We start from the raw sequence: 7,223 nt of genomic DNA, 5'->3' as shown, positions 1-7,223 counted from the left end.
GAGTGAGTCGACAGCCCAGATACTTTTAGCTCACAGTCCTCTACTTAAGTATGGGAGCCAAGAGGTTAGCCACCCAAATTAATTTAGGGGTAATCCCTGCCTGAGTCCATGTGATATTTTGAAAGGAGTCTTTATCTAGTTTCTAGCAGTTCCATTTTTCTGGTCTTGCTTTACATCAAAACCCTATAAAACATAAATACCCAGCAGCTGTTAGTCAATAAGGCACCTACTCTATCTTGTGCTGCTAAAATTTGATCTAAGTCTAATGGATTCCATATTACCATTTGTGATAATAATTTGATTTCTTCCTGTAGGGCTGTAATCCTCCCTATGGATTCATTAGTGGCTTTTTCTAATTCTCTTGACACATTTGCAAGAGCTCTTTCTAGTTTTGCAACCCTGTAACTGTGGGATAAAAGCTGTTACAGAGAGGTGGAACTTAGCGCCACGTACTGTCCGAGGGCTCTAAGGCTTTTTCCTGTCGATATCAGTAGTTAGGAGCTGCAGAGGTAGAAGAGATACTGGTTCTAACGTGTGCGGATGGCATTAATGGACTAACAGCACAGGGGATGAAGCGCTGTGGGAAGCAATATTGCGATTCGGCCATGATCAGTAACTGTGACTGGTGTTGGGGCCTCACAGAGCTGCTCTTCTGCATGATGTCATTTGATATGGAATATGCCTTAGGCCAGTTTGGATCAGCTTGGTTGTGCCCCCTCCCCTCCTGGCTTTTTAAGCGCCTGGCAGAGTATGGGAAGCTAGAAAGGTCCCTGACTAGTACAGGTGCTACTTAGCAACACTGAGCCACTACTGAACAACAACCATCAATGTGCCGTTGGCACTTTACCCGTAACAGTGAAGAGAATTATCTCTACCCCAGCCAAAACTTGTGCCTATTGCCCCTTGTCCTGTCATTGGGCAATATTCAAAAGGCCTATACCCATCATCCTGGCACCCACCCTTTAGATATTTATAGGTACTGATGAAATCCCCCCTCAGTCTTCTCTTCTCCAGGCTGAACAAACCCGTGTCTCAGCCTTGGTGTTGTGATTGCATTTACAGAGCAGTGGGGCTTTCCAGGCGAGGCCTGCTCTCTCGCTAGCTACGCTTTACTTATACAATGACTAGAGATCGGGTGACCATGCTGTGGCCCCAAAGGCCAGGAGCGTCTCACAGATTTCACTCAAGCGCTGCATCAGCCCTACTATGCAGCTGCCATCTGAGCCTGCAGGTCTCCAGGAGTGATGCTCCCCATGAGCTGGGTACCCCAGCTGCTCCCAGGGTTGGGATGTGCTGCTCGCACCATGGGCAATGGGAATGGGTCTGGCGGTAGCTTCAGGCAGATCAGCTCAGGCCTTGGGCACACAAATATATTGTGCAGTGGGGTGCAAGATGAGCTGGAGATGATGCAGGAATGGTGTGAATTCGTAGCAAAGCTGAGAGGTCCGTAAGATTTGCTCCCTAAAGTAGTTTAACTACTGAGTGTCCATGACAAAGATATTGTTGGCAGTTAGAACAGGCATCTCTCAAATAAGAAAAGCCTTGGCTGAACCAGGTGAGCACCAGCATTGTGCACTGGTATTTGCTCAGGGTGGGTGTGACGCAGGAGTGAGATACCTACTGCCTGCCTCCTCTCTCTAGCCCTACTTCAATAAGCATGTGCTGCTTTTGAGCTCCTCTTTAAAAACAGGTTCATCAGAAGGCTGGAGCATGATCCTAATAACTGTCTTTGAAACAGTGATTGAATGCTCTGTGCAATTAAGATCTTTCAGAACTGCTGCCTACCATTTTCTATCCCTTTAATAATTACCTCCTTTTTCTTAGGTACCAACATTTTTTTGCAAACTGCCATCTGTGTAAGGTAGCTTTCACAAAGCCCGTCTGTTAACCTGTGTAAGATAGCTTTCACAAAGCCCATCTGTTAATTCTCTGCTAGCAAATTCCTTAAATTAAAGCATTATTAAATATTAAGTTAAAGTACCAAAGAGGAAGGAAACTGGATGTTTCCTAAGCATGGAGACAGTAGCAGTAGGAAGAGAATAGTACGGCTCTCAGGAGGCATTGCTTGCTGTCATGTCAGCACCACAGAGCTGCTCACTCACTCCCTCCCCCCACACCAGTGGGATGGGGGAAAGAATCAGAAGATCAAAAGTAAGAAAACTTGTGGGTTGAGATAAGAACAGTTTAATAATTAAAATAAAATAGTAGTAGTAATAGTAATAATAATGATAAAACAAAGCGAGAGCAATGCAAAACACAGGGAAAAAAACCAAGTGATGCAACCTCTCACCACCTACCAACCGATGCCACCAGCCTCTGAGCCACAATTGCTGCTTCCTCTGGCCAGCTCCTCCCAGTAGCATACTGGGCATGATGTTACATGATATGGAATATCCCTTTGGCCAGTGTGAATCTGCTCTCTTAGCTGTGCCCCCTCCCCTCCTGGCTTCTTGTGCCCCCGGCAGAGCATGGGAAGCTAGAAAAGTCCTTCATAAGTACAACCACTACCCAGCAAAAACTAAAACATTGGTGTGTTACCAGCATTATTCTTACGTCCAAAACACAGCACTGTACCAGCTACAGTGAAGAAAATTAACTCTATCCCAGCCAAAAACATGACTGTGTTTAATGGAAGAGATGAAAGACAGCTGAAGGGAAAAAGAAAAAAAAGAACAGGAACAGAAAGCTCGTTGGCTTTGGTGTTAAACAGAAATTGTAGACTAACAGAACAGGGACATGGGGGTTTCGAGGTAAGGTCAGAGGAGGAAACTGCAGGAGCAATGGGACTTGAGGATCTAGATACTGTTGTAATTACTGTGGGCAACAAAGCCATGGGAAACAGGAGTGCCCAGCATAACCAAAAGGCCTCCCAAAATGATCTCTCAGTCCTGTGGTGTGATCTTTCCCACTCTATTCAACAGGGGCAGCTCAATTTCACCCAGGACTGACAGCAGGGACCTATGGTGCAGTCACTACAGGAGCCTCTGAACTGGAAATATTTTCCCCATCTTCTTGTGAGAATATGGTCTTAAACCTTCTGATTGATGAAAATAATCACCCCAGTTTAATAGATACAGGGGCAACTTTTTCTCCCCTAAGTAGATACACCGGTTCCTCCAGACTTTCAATACCTTTTTCCATGTATCAGAGGGAAGATACAACTAACATGGACAAGGCTCCTTTTGGGTTTCTCCACTATTTTTGTAAAATTTTAGTAGAAGATTTGCAGGATGTTGTGTTTAAAAAAAAACCTGATCCATTTTTGATACAATATGTTGGTGATTTATTGGTAGCCAAGGAGTCATATGTAGCTGACACCTGTACCTTGCTGTTTGCCTTCACCGAGAAGGGCCATCGGGCTTCTCCACATAAGTTACAATTTTTGTAAGGAGTGTAAAATATTTTGTGTATCTGGGTACCATCTGACCTGGTGTTGCCCAGTGTGGAAAACAGAATCACAGAATCCCAGACTGGTGGGGTTTGGCAGGGCCCTCTGGAGATCATCCCGTCCCACCCCCTGCGTGAGCAGGCACCCCCAGAGCAGGGGCACAGGGCCGTGTCCAGGCAGGGTGTGAAAGTCTCCAGGGAAGGGACCCCACAGCCTCTCTGGGCAGCCTGTGCCCCTGCTCTGGCACCTGCACAGGGAAGGGGTTTCTCCTCATACTGAGGAGGAACTTCCCATGTTCCAACTTGTGCCCGTGGCCCCTTGGCCTGGCGTTGGGCACCACTGAAAAGAGTCCAGCCTCATCCTCTTGACACCCACCCTTCAGATATTTATAAGCATTGATGAGATCCCCCCTCAGTCTTCTTTTCTCCAGGCTGAGCAAAGCCAGGTGTCTCATCCTTTCCTCATAAGGGAGATGCTCCAAACCCTGATCATCTTGGTAGCTCTCCACTGGACTTGCTCCAGGAGTTCCCTGTCCTTCTTATACTGAGGGACCCAAAACTGGACACAGTACTACAAATGTGGTCTCACTAGGGTGGAGTAGAGGGGGAGGATAACCTTGCCTTGTCAGGCATAATTCATGCCCTGTTAGCCATTCAAAACATACTGCTCTCAACCCACATGTTGCAATTAAAAAGAAAAACAATATACTGAAAAGTCTATGGTTATATTTGGCAGACAGTCTTCAATTCATACTATGGTTGCATCTATTACACCATTAACAGACAAAATGTCTCACTTTTGAAAGAGGCATTTCACCTGCCAGAATGAGACCCTCTCATTCATAATGCACCTCCCCGCAATTGCAAAAACGCAAAGCCAATGTTCTGATCAACTGTATATGGCCTTAAGATGTTTTCTCACTCGCAAATGACAGCTGTGCAATGAGGAAACATCATCTGCTTCATGTAAACTTATTACAGGCGAATCTTGTTATTGATCAGAGGCAATGATCACATTCATTAGCAGCAAAGGCAGTGAAAAGATCTTCAGCTGCTTCTCAAAGATGAAATGTGAAATGTGATATTCTCCCATACATGTCACAACTTATACCGCCATTTGCACAAATCAGTTTCAAAGGGAAGTGACAGCTACTAAAAACGAAGAGCCTGAAATAATTTTGAAGCTATTCCTGGCTTATTTTATTAGCAAATCCATTGCAGAATTTTCAGCTAATATCATGAAAACTTTTAGGCTTTGTTTCAGTATACTGCCAGTCTGGGAGCCTCTTGTAGCAGAAAAACCTAAAACCTGAAGCTGTTTTTAAACAAATAACGTTGAGCTCAATCATTGTTAGCAGTAAGCATTATTCTGAAACAAGTAACAGAGAGGTTAGCGTACTAAGACGTGTCTGTCCCCAAAATAAAATGTAAATAATAATAAAAAAAAAGTCTGTTCCTTGATATCTGCATAAAAGAGAAATTTTGAAACACTCCTAGGTCTGGTGAACATAGCCAGAGCTGACAGTTAAGTCATTTCAGCAGCTTATTACAAACCTTTGTCTCAAACTGCCTTGCAAACACTGGCTTCTCTGTTTTGATATTTGTCACATATTCTTATCTTCCCCTAAAGTTATTTGGTAGCTTCTGGGAAGAAATAGTATCTGTACATTACTGATTTGTAATATGTAGGGGCCATTGAAAGACTAAAACAGAACAAAAAACTATTTCCTTAGACACAAGCTCTGCTTGTGTAACCAGCAAGGGCAATGAGACATGACTGTGCTATGAACCCACAAACACAAGAATAAAATAACAGAAAATCAAAAGTGTTTCAGGAGCTATGGTCTAATTCTTCAAAGTGAGAGTCATATGTTTGAAATTTAATTCTAATTTTAAATATTAAGTGTAAATGTTAAATTTTAAAGTATAATATTAAGATTTTAAGGTTTATTCTTTTAGAAAGCCCATTCAAGAGGTATGGTGATAATAAGCCTGAATAATTGCAGTTTTGGTAAGCATAAAAGCAGGCTAGACAGATAAGTAACTTGAGAACACTCTACTGAAAACCTTTATTCAAAGTTCTCCTGCACACATGACCAAGGAGAACATTTACAAGGTACCATCCTGTAAACCTTGCCTTAAACTGCAGGGCGTGATTTTATCTCTCAGTGTTGTTCCAGAGTTTAGTGTTTACAATAATCAAGGATCAATAATCAAAGGTGCAGAATGATGTTCCAAATTTTTCATTAAAAGGCCTAAGGAAAACAGCATTTAACACAAGGAATGACACCACTGACATGAATGAGTAGGTGACTCTTAGTATAGAATATACCACTATGCTAAGAACTTGTCAGATACAGTTTAAAAAAAAAATCTTACATATCCAAAAAGTTAGGCTGCAGTATAGCTCCTGATAGGCGCTCAGAGTTACTGCTAAGAAGATGGCAGAGTACCAGTAATGATGCAGGGACAACAGGCTGTTCCATGAGAGATCATTTAGGAGGATGATCTCTCTCCAGAGAAGTTATCAGGGACAGGAGCTGAGGTACATGATTTTCTAATGGTGACGTTATTTTGTTTAATTACATAGGGGGCCTGGTTTCTCATGTACATAGGTCTTTGGACAGGAAACAACACAAAAATGCTTAAGAAGTGAGATTAGTGAAAATAAGTACCGCCTAAAAAATAAACAAAACCCCACCCAATGTATAAAGAAAAGAACAATTTGGCTTTTCCTGTCATATACTGTGAGTGATAGAAGAAAGACAGTCATGATGCTGAAATACAGTGTATTCCAATAATTTCCTCAGGGCATACTTTATCTCCTTGTTCCTCATGCTGTAGATGAGGGTGTTCACTGCTGGAGGCATCACTGAGTACAGCACTGCCATTAACAGATCCAGGGATGGGGAGATGTAGGGAGGCTTCAGGTAGGCAAAAAATGAGGTGCTGATAAACAGGGAGACCACGGCCAGGTGAGGGTGGCACGTGGAAAAGGCTTTGTGTGGTCCCTGCTCAGGGGATCCTCAGCACAGCCCTGAAGATCTGCACGTAGGGCAGCACGATGAAAACAAAACACACAAAGAATAAGCAGGCACTAACCACAATAAGTACAACTGAGGTAGGTGTCTGAGCAGGAGAGCTTGAGGATCTGGGGGATTTCACAGAAGAACTGGGCCAGGGCATTGCCTTGGCAGAGGGGGAGTGAAAATGTACTGGCCGTGTGCAGCAGAGCATTGGGAAACCCACCAGCCCAGGCAGCTGCTGCCATGTGGGCACAAGCCCTGCTGCAGGGGTTTGCAGACGGCCATGTAGCGGTTGTAGGCCATGACAGTGAGAAGGAAATATTCTGATAATATCAAAAACAGAAACATAAATACTTGTGCAGCACATCCCAAGTAGGACATGTCCCTGGTGCCCCAAAGGGAATTGGCCATGGCTCTGGGGAGAACAGTTCAGCTGGAAGGGACCTACAACGATCACCTAGTCCAACTGCCTGACCACTTCAGGGCTGACCAAAAGTTAAAGCATGTTATTAAGGGCATTGTCCAAATGCCTCTTAAACACTGACAGGCTGGGGCATTGACCACCTCTCCAGGAAGCCTGTTCCAGTGTTTGACCACCCTCTCAGTAAAGAAATCATTCCTCATGTCCACTCTAAACTTCCCCTGGTGCAGCTTTGAACCATTCCCACACACTATCACTGGATCCCAGGGAGAAGAGATCAGCACCTCCCTCTCCACGTCCCCTCCTCAGGAAGCTGTAGGGAGCAATGAGGTCACCCTTCAGCCTCCTTTCCTCCAAACTAGACGAACGCAGAGTCCTCAGCTGCTCCT

At 44.1% G+C, this 7,223-nt stretch overlaps 1 pseudogene; it reads right to left on the bottom strand.

The window, feature by feature from the left end:
- Positions 1 to 6,125: 6,125 nt before the first annotated feature.
- Positions 6,126 to 6,845, bottom strand: LOC142048914 (olfactory receptor 14C36-like; annotated as a pseudogene).
- Positions 6,846 to 7,223: the final 378 nt, after the last annotated feature.

This window comes from Phalacrocorax aristotelis, chromosome 29 (assembly GCF_949628215.1).
Source record: "Phalacrocorax aristotelis chromosome 29, bGulAri2.1, whole genome shotgun sequence".
NCBI classification, from domain to species: Eukaryota; Metazoa; Chordata; class Aves; order Suliformes; family Phalacrocoracidae; genus Phalacrocorax; species Phalacrocorax aristotelis.
Note: the sequence above shows the minus strand (reverse complement) of the source record. Positions and strands in the feature narration are given on the sequence as shown.